This window comes from Pieris rapae, chromosome 11 (genome assembly GCF_905147795.1).
Source record: "Pieris rapae chromosome 11, ilPieRapa1.1, whole genome shotgun sequence".
Taxonomy (NCBI): Eukaryota; Metazoa; Arthropoda; class Insecta; order Lepidoptera; family Pieridae; genus Pieris; species Pieris rapae.
The window spans coordinates 6,426,212-6,441,086 of NC_059519.1; the positions used below are offsets into that span (position 1 = coordinate 6,426,212).

The 14,875-nt window shown below is 32.9% G+C and overlaps 1 protein-coding gene across 2 annotated transcripts in view; it reads right to left on the bottom strand.

The window, feature by feature from the left end:
- LOC110998778 (C-terminal-binding protein) overlaps positions 1-14,875 on the bottom strand; it is a 53,090-nt gene that overhangs the window by 28,329 nt on the left and 9,886 nt on the right. Inside the window, exons 1-2 of one of the 2 annotated variants that reach the window (XM_022267559.2) lie at positions 7,962-8,101; positions 3,276-3,310 (exon numbers count right to left, since the gene is read on the bottom strand). The gene's annotated coding sequence lies outside the window, so the exon portion shown is untranslated. Of the gene's footprint in view, positions 1-3,275; positions 3,311-7,961; positions 8,102-14,875 lie in introns of those variants that run through there. The other variant, XM_022267558.2, reaches the window with a different exon arrangement.

Here is a 14,875-nt window from a genome sequence, read left to right on the forward strand (position 1 = left end):
TACTAATTACTCTAAGCTCATGACAAATAGCATTTGGTTGCGAAACTCAGTGGTCCATAAAGTTTAACTCGATTGTTTTAACTGGAGGGTCGAGGTTTTAATACCTAGTACGCTACAAAGTATTGAGCTTTGAAGTTGTGGAATAATTGAATATTTACTTTATACATTGAGTTAGTATTTAGAAAGATTTTGTACGTAATCTCAAATCGCATAACTTAGGGTTTTTCCATATTTTTAATCATTTGTTATCTTTTATCAATTATCCAAATAAATAATTAAGTAATAACGTATAGGTAATGTTTATACGAAGGGTTCTTAAAAGATTGTGTGGATGGCACCCACTGTTGCATATCCTTTCCTTTTGTATGCTTCTCAACGATTTTGACGTTTTAATGGCACTCCTGGGCTCGGGTGCCGTTTTCAATACCGTTATTATTTACTAGAATAACTTGTGAATATCAAATAATAAATGAATCTTAGTAAAGAACCACCGTTTTTCGTGAATAACTATCGATTCTTCTCTTATTTTCTAAATACTTTTATATCAGCGCGAAAAAAACAGTGATGACAAACAGATACATGCCTTTTCTATAATATAGAATACATAATGTATCGAGAGTAGTGGTGACAAATTAAAATCTAAAGAGTATTTTCAATGGATTAGATTAGTTTACATTTAATTACCCTCATCATAGATATATATCACACACGTACCGACATCACATATTTTGAACGTACCGGTAGTGCGTAAAGGTCATTTGTCTAGCATAAATATTTAAAAAAAAATTATATATATGTATAGACTATTCGGTGATGTAACTTTACAATACACACTTATGAACGTTTGTATGTTAAACGTAACATGAAGCGGATATAAATAGCTTCATATGACGTATGATAACTTTTACATTTAAATCAAAGAAAATATTTTAAATAAATAACAAAGAAACAGGAGTTGCTATGGAACTACGACCTATGATAGGTAATAAGAAGGTATGCACAAATTTCATCTTGATACATTTAACTGTTATAACAGAAACGTATTTCAAATTGAGTTTTGAATAGGCCAATAGAAAGTAGAAACTATTTGATTGCATCACGTAAAATCTTTGTACCAAAAACACTTTTTTGTACATCGACTTCTGTTAGCGTTGATCTTGCGAGTCGCAAGTCCACAATGGTATCCACTATTGTGGTACTTTTATAAGTTCTTCTTTATAGCTACTTCGCTGGTATAACAGAAATATATTTTATTTGTAAAGTAATTTAAATTGTAGAACATAATTAAATCATACATGGCTAAAAAAGCACCACTTATAGATTATTCTATACTATTATAATCATGTTGATTGTTTAAGTTATTTTAGAATTTACTACTTCTATATAAATAGGTATTCGCTAGTCGGCTAACGTCGTAGGGGATCACGTACCCGCACCGCCTGCGTTAAATTACCATATGAAGCTATCAGCTATGTCGTCTAACAGAATAGTCAAATTTGAGTACCATTGATAGGCAATATTGACTTTATATCGGAACTATATCAAAAATCGTTTCAATTATTGTTGAAATATTTAAATGATAATGTTTAGGTAATAACGATATTAATTAACATGTATATAAAATTGTATAATTAGACCGCAAAAGCTAAGTCTCAAGGTTTGAATACAAAGCAAACATTTCAAGGATACCTGAGTTTGCTCAGCAACAGCGAACCGTAGCGCAATTCGACAAGCACGTACAAATCGCAATTAATAATCACATCATTTAAGGAAAGAAAATTCATCTTTCATGCTAATGAAGTACTGATTTCTTTGCTTTTCAGAGTAATATTCTTTGGAATAATGTTCAAGATTGAGTTTAATGTACTAGATGAGTTTAAAACGAAGCAACTAAACTTGAACAAACAAATTCATCAAGAAATGTACTTGACAAAATGAAATAAAATTGGTTGGCTTAGAATACTTTATTTTAATTGTCATTGCCATTTAAACTGAACTAGCTATTTACTAAACGGTATAGTAATGACTTTGGCCTATATATACTTTTAGAAAAAAATGTGACTTAGTTGTTAAACAGCTTATACAGATATTACAATCTCTAGAATTGGCTAGATCACTTTATATGTCACCTTGTCCGGGACATTTTATGGCGTAACTCACTTTCATGCCTTGCCCCTCGTGTGGTTAGATAGTTATTGCATTGATAGTTTACAGTTAAACTTAACTACAAATCTTAACTAAATAGCTTTATATATTCTTATATGAAGCTATGAACTACAGTAAGGACTATGATAAATAAATTATTAAAGGGACTACAGGTAGTATGGGATGATAAAATTTCGTAAGTCGAGCCTTTGTTCACATTGCCGTCACGGTTAAACATATTTCATTGTCTACGAAGACAGATGTTTGACCATAACACTGAATTTGTATTGGGAATTGTCGTGGTTAAACTGTGTTTACTCACGTTTCTTATGCCATACCGTAACATAAGTACTGCGCTACAAACACGTTATTTTATTTATAAAACGTTTAGTCAAGACATCAACTCATACTGTTTGAATATTTCAAATGACACGTAGACTAACATAGTCTCTGAATAGTCTTGAATAAAACGATAATGTTGTGTCATATAGAACATTATGTATCACATCGCTAATAGTGTTTCCATACTATGTGTACATACATATGCAGAAGATATATATAAACGTCTGTGAAAGCGTGCGATGTATTGCGAATTCCTGAGCCAAAATAACAAAACCGCTTGCAGACGTACTAAAATTATACAATACGAATATTTTTGTCGTTTCGCGTGTGGCGGATAATATTTGTAGACTTTATTGGTATAAATTTACATACCTATGCATAAATCAAAGCTATGAACACTACATTACAACTGAAATTGCATAATTTACCTATGTTGACTGTCAGCTGAGTTCATACCTACACACAACCTAATTCTGATGATTTTGTTACATATAAGCAAAGAGGGTATATCTACAAACTGTACGCATACAAGGCCGTCATTTAAATTAATATTTGTTAAGCGAATTTAATAATAAAAAACGTAAGCATATAAGATACATGTCAGCTACGATGGCATTTGTGTGATGGCTAGTCATGACTAGTTAACAGAATGATCACAAACGACTATACGACTAACGAATCAAAATACAATTGTCGAATTCAACTCCAAAAACGGCATCTTTGGGTCTTTTTACATGTATTAAGCAGGTTTTGCACGTATTGATGAAATACAGCATAAATATACTCACAGTAGACTCTAGAAACGTAACACGTCGATTAAGATCTGAAACAAATAAGTATATTAATTACAAAGTGCCGTAAACATGTCGTCGAGATTGCTCTAGCTTCCGAGAAGTTACTAACAACTGACTATACACAAGTTACAACCGTAGATTAACAGCCAACTAAGTTTATGTAAGTTTAATCATTATGAAATATCATAGTTTAAGTTCTTATCACATATCCTAATAGAACATTTGTTTTTGCGTGTATGGAAGTTATTGTATCGCTATAATTTATTATCACATCGCTTATATGGTACTTTTTGTTTATATGTCTATAATTGTTTCAAATACCCTCTACACAATAGCTAATTAAGTCCCAGTCGATATAGAAGACGACGCTATACAATATAACTGTGAATTACACTATAAATACAATATTTTTGATTCAAACAACAATTATTGACACATTCGGACTTTATAACTGTGTGAGCTAGTAAAAGAAATACATCTATACAACAATCCATTGTAGCGTTCAACCGGCAGGAGAGGAACGGACAATGCGCATAAAAAATCAATAAAAGCCGATCCGGCCTTCGGCGAGGTCGAGTGACCGTGTCGCGTCACAACGAAAGACGCCCGGCGCTATAGTACATTAGTGCTATGTATAGCTAGTTAGTATCTTAGCAATTACTGCCTTTGAGCCTTGAAGCATCTTACTGATAAATTTTAGACTAAGTCTTATAATTAGCATGATTTTAGTACTGAGTTTAGCTTAAAACTCTGACTGATGACTCAAGGTCATGATTATAGAAAATATTTAAGATTTATTTTAAATAGAAAACAAAACGGTTTATATTTAAGAAAATCACGTTTTCTTTTACACAATGCTCTAAAAAAAATTATGTAATGTTTGCAATAAATATGTTATCTTCTGATGTATGATAACAAACCAACGTGAAAAATGCTACGTTCTGCCAATATAAAATGTAAGCATTACTTGTCATGTCAAGTCATGTTTTATGAAAATGTAATTGCATACGTTTCTAATTCTTTGAAATAATAATTAATTAATAATATTATTAACACCTACTTAATGTGTTAAAATATTTACGAACAAATTTAAATACTTATATTTTGAAATAAAAAAATTATTAGTAGTATTTTATTGTAACTAGTATTGTAGTATATATAGTATAGTCTATTGCCTCAAATTGAGAGAAAAGTACCCCAAGGTAAATAATGCCGCCCAGGGCCTCGCAAAACCGGACTTTCGCCGGATTTGAAATCATCGTAATAAATAGCCTGTCCTACTTCCATTGCCATTGAGATATTTGCAAAGAAACCTAATCGCTTATCAGCACAAACGCATACATCACAGATCGACAGCTCGGATAAAAGGAAAATAATCTTGGCTGCATTTCAAAAAGTTAACGCCGCACCATTCAGTGCCAAGTGCAATATTTTTAGATGCTACTGTGACATGGCACATTTTTAGGACTAATGCGTAATGGTTATTTTAATACATTTTATTTACAAATTTAAAAAAAATGACTAGATTCGGAATCTCGTCTTAATCATTAAAACATAACCAGGCTTAAACATTCAATTCTAAATAGTGCATAAAAAAGAATAAAAAGTACCGCTCATTAGATAAGTGGAACCTGTAACCTGTACTCGCCTTTCATCACTTTCAAGTACCTTTTAGTATTTCAAATTCATATTTCAAACATCAAAGTCCATATCGATTCAAACATCTTGTGTGAATTACAAATCCAAGATGCTTTTCACGAGAAGAGCACTCTGCTGAATCTTATACAAAATCCTTCAGTTGAATAAAATACACTCCAAATTTGAGTTGACTTCGCGCTTAAAGGTCAAAAGGGGCAATCGACTTATCAAACTGTTTAATCATGACGCTGATAAATGTTACGTTTTAAATATTAAAAATTTCTTCACAAAATTAGGCTCACCTCAGCTAGTTGTTTAAAGGAGGCCATATAACATGACTCTTATCCTAGCTTGCGGGTTATTTTCTTGGGACTTGCTTTTTAGAATACGACTATTTAAGCCGTAGTAATAATAGTACAAAATATTTATTATGTAGTACAAGAAGTTAAGAACTCCCCAGAAAATTGAAAGGTTCAAATGATTCAAGTATTGCAATACAAGCCGTAATTCAACCACAATTTCTAAAAACATGTTGGACACAATAATTCGATTGTTCGCATGGATTTTGACAATTTCAGTCACAACTTCTAGTATTCTGTTCACAATCGTGACAAATATCACGGAGTGAATAAATCGCAACGGGTGCGCTATATCGTTCGATCTAATTGGTTTAAGACTTTCCCACGAACGAAGCCGGTTCTAAGTTAAAATGCCAGTTACCGTGTCTGTTGGTTTTGTATCCTCGTTGTTAACGTCTCGTTTTGTTGCCTAATTCACATAATAAGATATCGGTATTTACAATAGCAGCTACTTGTGGTTTTATATAACCGACTTTCATCGGCGGATACAAACATGTATTTTTGTTATAACTGCGTAAATGATTACATGTATTTTTGTTTTGTGCAACTGTTATACTGCAAAATGTAAATATAAAACGAGTTTTCAAGTCGGCTTAGGCAGGGCAAATTATGATTTTAAATTTTTGGAGTGTATTATTATTTAAATTAGCTTTCCTACATACCTACAGAAAATCTCTAAAACATTCTGAAGCTCGCCTACGTTCCAAGCATAAAAATCTCTTGTGACTTTTAAAGAAAGAACATTTTAAAACGTATCAAAGGTATAACATTAAAAAGCGCATTAATTACAAGAATGCGCATACAATATGCACTGGGTGCAGGTAAGAGTGCGTTCACTCGTTGGGCCTGTGTAAGGGCTGACGCTTGGCTGGATTTGAAAAGAATTATTTTATAAAGTACACGAGCATATTACTGCATGAATTCAATTCAAAACATGTTGCTGTTTTAGATATCTTAGTCGTAGTCGGATTAAGAAGAGAATGTAATTATCATAAACACAATTAAGAATATTATCCGTGTTCTGCATTTGTAAGATAAAAATATATCTTCAATAACAGAATAGTCCGTATGTATTTTTCGCAATTAACAATGTTATAGCGATATTCAAATATAAGAAATCATTATGGCTTAGGCATTTAGTATCCGACTGCTAACCCTATATGTCTCATTCGTGAAACCGGTCCAACGGCAAACGGGCTGTGGAAACCAAAGTCGGATCAAAGAAAGTTACAGTGGCGTAGGTCTAGTCTAGCTCTTTACGTAGAGTATATAACGTATATATGTATACAACAAGCGTGACTCGACTAGAAAGTTGGACACACGTTGTTTATTGCATTTTATCTTTCGCATCTCAATGGAGTTAGTTACGTTTCGCTAACTTTCGTAAATGTGTACGTAAGTATTAGCACGATAAAACGACAATACTTTAGAAAAAATATTACTATCGCAGACCTATATAATTATATTAAATGGCTTATTTTAGCGGTGTACATACATATTAACTGATAAAAAAATATAGCTTACTCTTCGTAGAAAACTTAGCGTTTATGTGCCTTTAAAAATTCTCATAGAAATCTCAATCAATTAAAAATACTCTTACACGTGGAATGAAATTTAATATTAAACTGTCTTTGGATATATACATTCTGGCACTTGTGTGACATTTTTACCGCATTGTTTCACTATCTACGTGTTTTTCACTAGGTAGCGTACATTGCCAATCTCGGCAAAATCTCCAACATCACGTAAAGGGACATCTTGTACGATCCTCGTTATTTTGCAACGTCGGCGATAACGCCGCATAATGCATGCACGGAATATCATTATTGAAACGTGTTATCTGAATACCGAGTCATGTGACAACAAATTCTAACTGAGAACGCAAGTATAAGTTACAATCCAATCATTATAGGTTTGTTATCCATCTTATTAAATTTAATTAACTCTCCATAATGCACATAGAGCCCAGTACCTATCTTACTTAAATTAGCTAAACCATTAAGTTAATTTTATAAAACTCTCAAATTTAAATAAAATAATAATGTCATGTGGATTAACTTAGTTTAAAATTTTATTTAAAGCTGATGATTCGAATGAAGAAAAAAGAGAAAAATCGTCATCGAAATATGAATTGGCACTCTTGAGGTTGACTAATGTGAACTGCGTACTTTAAATAACGACCTTGATGATATTGCGAATAAAATATGTTTTTAAATGTGTTGTAACCATGTCCACTAAATCTTTGCATTATGTAGAATGACCACATCAATAATACGATTTTCCATTCATGTACACGTCATTTCATATATGCGATAATATAAGATAATAAACTTCACTGTTTTAATTTATTTACATTCAGATGGAGCGATGGAAAATATTTAACATAGAAAAGTAGCAGGGATTTACCGGCAATAAGCAAACGTAAAAAGTACATCAACAATCTGATAAAAACATAAGTATTGTGTTCCGAAATCACACCTGTAACCCTACAACACAAGCGTCAAACATGCCGTACTAAACTTTTAGATAAGATAACATTCACAAATATTTTTGACCCAGAAAGAGGTTGAAGAATTATTTATGTCCCAAAAACTGCATTACAGTACGCTTTCCATTTGTTTATAAACGTGAAAACCCAAAACTTTGGGACGATTCAAAACTAAGATATATGAGACAAGCTTACCTATATATCTTCTTAAAATTTAACGTCATACTTGCATTAGTTGAACGTGATATGAATTAAGAACGTTTTGTCAACAAGTTGAACGAACCACGGACAGTCCACCCCTTCAGGCAAACACACAAAGCAAACCAGACAAACATAATCCAATAGGGACGCGACACGAACAATAAAATACCAAATAGACAATCGTCGCGTTGAACAAGCCGTATGAAACCCGCTTGAATAACAATAACGAAGCCGCTAATTATTATTATTACAGTTCGCGCTCGCACAGGTCTATAGTCTGTACGTAGGTAGGTGGCGTAATCGCCGAGTTCCATATAAACGCTCCGCATGTGTGCGTGCTATATACGAGTATATCGCCACGTGTGGTGACGTCGGCAGGTAAGCGTTGTATATAGTGATGTACCTACTGCAATGTATAGACACGTATCGATCTCGCGATAAATTCGACACGGTGAATGCAACGCTGGCGGTCGCCTTTCACACGGCCAAATGCAATTTACGATTGGACCGGCTTGTCGCCGTTAAAACGTGCTCCGTTTGTTAGCGCGGGCGCAGCCACGCGGCCGCGAACATTCTCGAAACGTCAGCGAGATAGCACGTGTAATGCTTATTTAATATTTACTCAATTGCGCCACATTAACATCGATAAGGGCGAGAACCGCGTGTAAGTGAGTAAGGTGACAAGAGGTCATACAGCTGGGAGATATAAAATTTCACAACTTAATCTCAACGCTTCGGCTAGTACAAATATAGTAGTTTGAAGGTCATGCTTCGATCGGCAAATATTTGAACATCATGTTTATTCAGTAGATTTTCGTTTACAAAAGGATCTATCTAATTTATTCAGAACGACACATCGAAAATTAATAAATTTGTTCGAGTCTAATAAAACAAAGCTAAGTAAGATATTAAATATATTTCAGCTAGTTGGTTTTAGTGTAGTTTATTAGGAATGAGAGATTAAAAAAGATTAATCATCCACGAAGCTTATATTAAACCTAGCGTGCATCATGTCGTGAACAAGTGGGACAAAGAGTTCATTAATATAACAAACAGACACTCGAAACAGAAACGTTAATGAAGCGGAAAATGCGGAGCGAACGCGTCGAATATATTTTTTTTATCGCAGCCCGGAAATTGGAGTGGTCCGTCCAAAAAATGACAAAGAAGCATCAAGCGGAGCGTGTACAAATCGTGGTCTGCGCCGCTCCAACAAAAAGTGAATAATGACTGAGTCGTTGTACAATTGCTCTATTTTGAGACGTCTATTTTCCTGTTAGCGATAATACCTACTAGTAATAGGATGCTTCGAATATCTAGACGTTAAACATGTTATCGACTATAGTCACACTCAAATATTAATCAAATATGAACATAAAATTAATGATATTCATAATAAAACCAAGAAATATGTATTTTATAATAAAATATTTATAAAAATCTATAGAACATAATATCATGATAGAAATGTAATAGTTAGATACTTGTTACTACAGTAGGGCCTCGGTAATCCGGACTCCCGCTTGTTCGGTGATCGCTGTAATCCGGCCGGGCAAGAGATTCACGGGGGGGCATGAGCCAATGCGACGCCGTCAGTCTTTTGTTCATCGCCTTTCGTGTAATACGTAATTAAGTAAAGTAAACATTCTACATTGACAATAAAAGACAAATTGCGGATTATAGAAATGTTAGATAAGGGTGACAGATACCCTGTCATTGCTCGGAAGTTTGGGATAGGCAGGTCAACAGTAGGCGACATAAAGAAAATCAAAAACAAACTCTTGAAGTTTTTTAGCCTAACAGAAAGTGGTGCCGGTGTACGAAAAACACTGAAGCAATCGGAAAATCCTGTTTTAGAAGATGCTTTGTTTACGTGGTTTTTGCAACAAAGGCGATTGCATGTTCCTGTAAGTGGTGATATGATTTGTAAGAAAGCTCGAATTGTACATTCTGTCTTCATGCTATAATTTAAAAATTAATTAAAGAAACTAAAGTTAAACATGTGTTTTATTATATTATATTAACAATAAATATGGCATACTATAATCCGGATTCCTCGATAATCCGAAAAGGGTCTTGTTTTTGCCTCTCCGGATTACCGAGGTCCTACTGTACTAAAAAGTGTGAAAATCATGGCACCACGGAACACACACGAATAGACGGTGTTTTAACTAGCAATTTGTATATACAACTATGAAAATGTGACATAAACCCAATTTTATCTGAATCCAATTTAATTATAATATTAGCTGGTGTCACATCGATACACTTGTCTGGATTCATCCGATTAAGTGTGAATAATGTATTATTCATTCAATATTACGTAAATGTATTAAATATTGTAATTAATTATTACAATATCAAATAACTAGTTTCCGACCCCCACCATAATAGTCAAGTAATATATAAATTTGGAAAAACTGAAATTAAATTTTCTACAGTATCTGCTGAATTCTACAAATCAACTTATCCGGAAAAGGTGGGATTTGGTTTGAAAGCGTCGTTGTCATGTCGCAGAAATCCAAGACATGAAATGGGTTGGGTTCAGTTGACATTTGGCTCACAGCGCAGAGGCGGTTACGGTAAAATATTTATGTATATAATGATATTCCTAATCCAAATTCATGATAACTATAAAACTAAATTTTATATTTTAATAAAATTAACTAAAAAGTATCACAATATGAAGTTCAAAGAGAGACAAATATCTTTTTAGAATTTAATATAAGACTGTAATAGATTTTAAAAAAGGCTGATAAAATAGAATAACCCACTCAGTGACGCCATCCCAACTCCTAATGACTAGAACTTATTAATATTTGTTTCGAATAGGAGTAAAAATGCCCAACCGATGATTTACTACACTACGTAGAATTGTCTATAAACAACTAGAGTAATATTTGAATTCTCCTTGACGTATTCAATTACATTAATATGTTTATAATGTCGTAACACTTTCTCAAGCCAGTACATTCATTCATCAACCCGTAACTATGACTATCTCAAGAGATGCAAAATTGAAGCTCTTATGTACACAAGTCGTTAGTAGCCCGTACATAAATTACATTAACCAATACAATAACAGAAACAAGAAAATATTAAACGCTTTCCGTTATTTTCCAGTGAACCGTTATATTTAATAACAATTAAATTGAGCGTATGTTTCGTTCTTGAAACAATATTCTCGTTATGGTTTCATTAGTTAGAAAGGCGCAAATGACTCACGCCGTGGTGACGTCGGCTGTCGCTATGTTGCTAATTGGATCGTTTACATACCTGCAACAATAAAATTATTCCTAAGATTCGCCGTTTATTAAATGTTATCATGTAGTAAAGTTGTATTATTAACAGTTACTGCACCCATTCTTTATAAAATAATCATATAAGAATCATTATAATGAAGAAAATTAAACAGATCGTATGCTTACATATATGTTAACTTGAAGCTACAAACATTCAATGACAACACACGAAGAACATAACTTATAATTGTACTAGGAACATGTATTTATTTTTATATCGTGAAACCCAATCCGTTGAGGTTCAGAAACTGGAAAGACGAAACTTAAGAACAGCGTAATCTTTAAACAATTAGATATGTATACTTGCCAACACAAACTTGGCATAGATAAAAACACAACTTCAAGTTTACAGTCTGCTAGCTCAATTCTGGGAGCTGTTTGTATATTTTCTTCAAAGTCATTCGATATGGATTCGGGCGCAGTTGGGTCGCGATGTCGTAGGGCGACCTTGGCCCCTTGCCACCCCCGTTTTCACCCCTCGGGGTGACTTTCATACATACTCTCTATGCGACAGCTCGTATCTTGAGTGTTAGACTAATAATCGAACACTTTAAATTGCTGAATTCGTATCGCTTACTTTAAAATTAGCGTAATTTTATGCATTCCAAGCATATTCACAGTAAAGCTCAAATTTCGTAAATACAGGTTTCCTATTCTTTAATTCAAAATCAATCAAGCAATCATCTATAACCATGCCACAACTATCGTAGACCTAAAATGTACCACAATATTTAAACTCTGCTCCAGTTCAAGAATTTCAAGCGAGTTGACAGAATCCAAACTCATTCAATAGTCATTCAATGAGTCATACTATGATAAACCTTTTCATCGAGTTTATTTTTATCCAGTTGCTACCATTGTTTCCAATTATGTCTTTTTATGAATAATTATAGGTAGTTAATCAAACGCCAGGTAAATATAAACTGTATAATATGTAGTAATTCCAATTAATGATCAGTATGTGAATCTTATTAATTAAATACATGGGTGTGTGATAACTCATCACATCATATCACAATGATATTAAATCAATACCAACCAACACTACTGTAACTTAAGAAAATCAAATACTCTAAATGCGTTTAGAGTATTTGATTTTCTTAAGCTTTCTGTTTTCCACTACTTTAAAATGCTACTTCATCAATACTTCTAGTTAAACTAAATTCAATTATCTTTCACTTTCAAAAGCGTTAAGCAACCCGATTGAAATCGATAAGATAGCAGTTTCAATCCATAGAGCTGATTCTGCACCTACATCAATACGTAAAAAGAAAAATTTTCAAAGAGTTGCAATCAGTGGAACGACGCTCCCTTATATCCGGTTTGCGGCTTGAAAAACTTGCTGACGAGGCATTGGATTGGCGATGTTATTTTGTACTGGATGCGGTAATGCAACTTTTTCATTCCCAATTTTGTTTAGAAGAATTTAAACTAAACTTTTTTTAGACCGCAATTTACTAAATTATTATTATATATTATACGTATTAGGTGTCTAAGTTGACAGACAAAACAGCTTGCTCCTAACCCTTAATATCAAATACTTCCTAATGAAATGTGGACAAATCTCAGGAAAAGCTGCACTGTTCAGATATCAGCGGAATAATTTCAAGCCGGCGGTCACTCTACTACGGTTAATTGTTTAACGATTATACATAAAATACAATAATTACAAATTAAATAATAAAGTTCTATAGTAAGAGCAATTCTTATATACCAAAATTTATAGTAGCTGATATCAATAAAAAATAGTCTATTATCAAATTATTTTGCATTTAATAAAATTACACACGGAACATATATAACTAAATACGTTTAAGTTTTATATTATAACTATGTATACCATACATAATTACATAAAAAGGCGGCAATCTTATATGCAAACTGGATTCACGATGCGTTCAATAACTGGTTTCCAGCGCCAGGTGGCATTGAGGATGGCTGTCGCTTCAGTGTCAATTAGATAAAGACGTGGCCGATATCATTTGTATAAGCAGGTATAGTGTCACAGGTTATACGACTGATTGCTTTAAACAGACACCTATCTTGCAAATAGGTAAGTATGATAACTATTATTAATATATGGATATTTCACTTTCAGACATAAACAGATCCTCGTACATACTTTATTACAATTTATATATGTATATAAATGAAACGCTGTTTCTCTTGGTCACGGCATCACGCGTTGAACGGCATGGCCGATTTCGTTAATTCTTTTTTTGTTCTGTCTGTTATTGTCAGGAGAAATTTCTTATGAAAAAAAATTCAAAAAATTAGGTGGAAAATTCGTTTTTCAGTACATTGTGCTTTTACAATTCAAACTTTCTTGATTTGACCTAATGGCGTTTGACAAAACATTGACAACGTGTGCTACAATGCTGTGTGTGTGTGCTTCAGTGTGCTTCATCAAAGAGGATGTAATGAAAATAAGTATCGTTTAATTAAGGTCGCTAATTGTTTGAGGAATTAATCTTCAAAATCACAAACACACAATGTTTTTCACATAGCCAGATATACGTCGCCTGTTACCGTGTCGGAACAATAACTAAACTGTTTATTATATACGCGCCAAAAAAAACAAACTATAGTTTCACTATAATATTCATAGTTAAGACAGGACAACGTCTGTCGGGTCCACTAGTAAATAATAAAAATGTATTTTGCCTGAATTTATTAAATTATTCACACGCAGCAATTGTCTTATGTAACATTAAATCCCTTATTCGTTATACAATCTGTTTACCTTATCAATTAATGGATTAAACCCCTAATTGATCAAAATTATCAGTGATTTGTGTATTTTATTAGCCTTTCACTTCGTACCGTACAAAAGGAATAACTGAAACTTGACATCTCCCTAGACCTCTAGATTTCCCGATTACCTATAATACTTACAGCATATTTAGTTAAAACTATAATAACAATATAAAAAATAAGACCTAAAATACCACCTAAGTAAATATCCATATTTACTGATAAAAAAATTGGTTTAGTAAAAAAAACTTTGCTAATACAAGTCACGCGGCGTGGATTGCGGCGAAAGCCACGTGAGCGATAGTGAATCAGACTACGTTATACAATCGTTTATCTATATACATACTAAATATGTATTGGATGGAATTATAGTTTATAATGTCGCAAATACAAGGTTATATAATGTATACCGTACTTAATTTCCATAGAAAAATATTGATTAAAACAAATGTACATAATTACAAAAAATACAGTATTATGTGACGATAATTTTTTATGACGCTATGATATACATATAATCGTGATAATATAACGAACATGTTCATTCTTGCAGTAAGTTTCTTGTGCCTCAGCTTTGAGAACTTCGTACGTAAACACAGTTGAAGTTTTTTCGTAATTTATTTTAAAGAAAAAAAAACTATCATGACTAATACCAAATATATAAAATACGAAAGGTATCCCAATAATATTATTTATCATCCGTTATTCTTCTAATATTTTTTGCCTAAGATAATAAATAAAGTTCTGAATCATAAGGGACATTTAAACCAGATAAATTTTCAACACCACTATTTCGAATAACGTTTGTGCTTCGTAAAATACAATTCACGAGAGTTCAAACGACTGAAACAC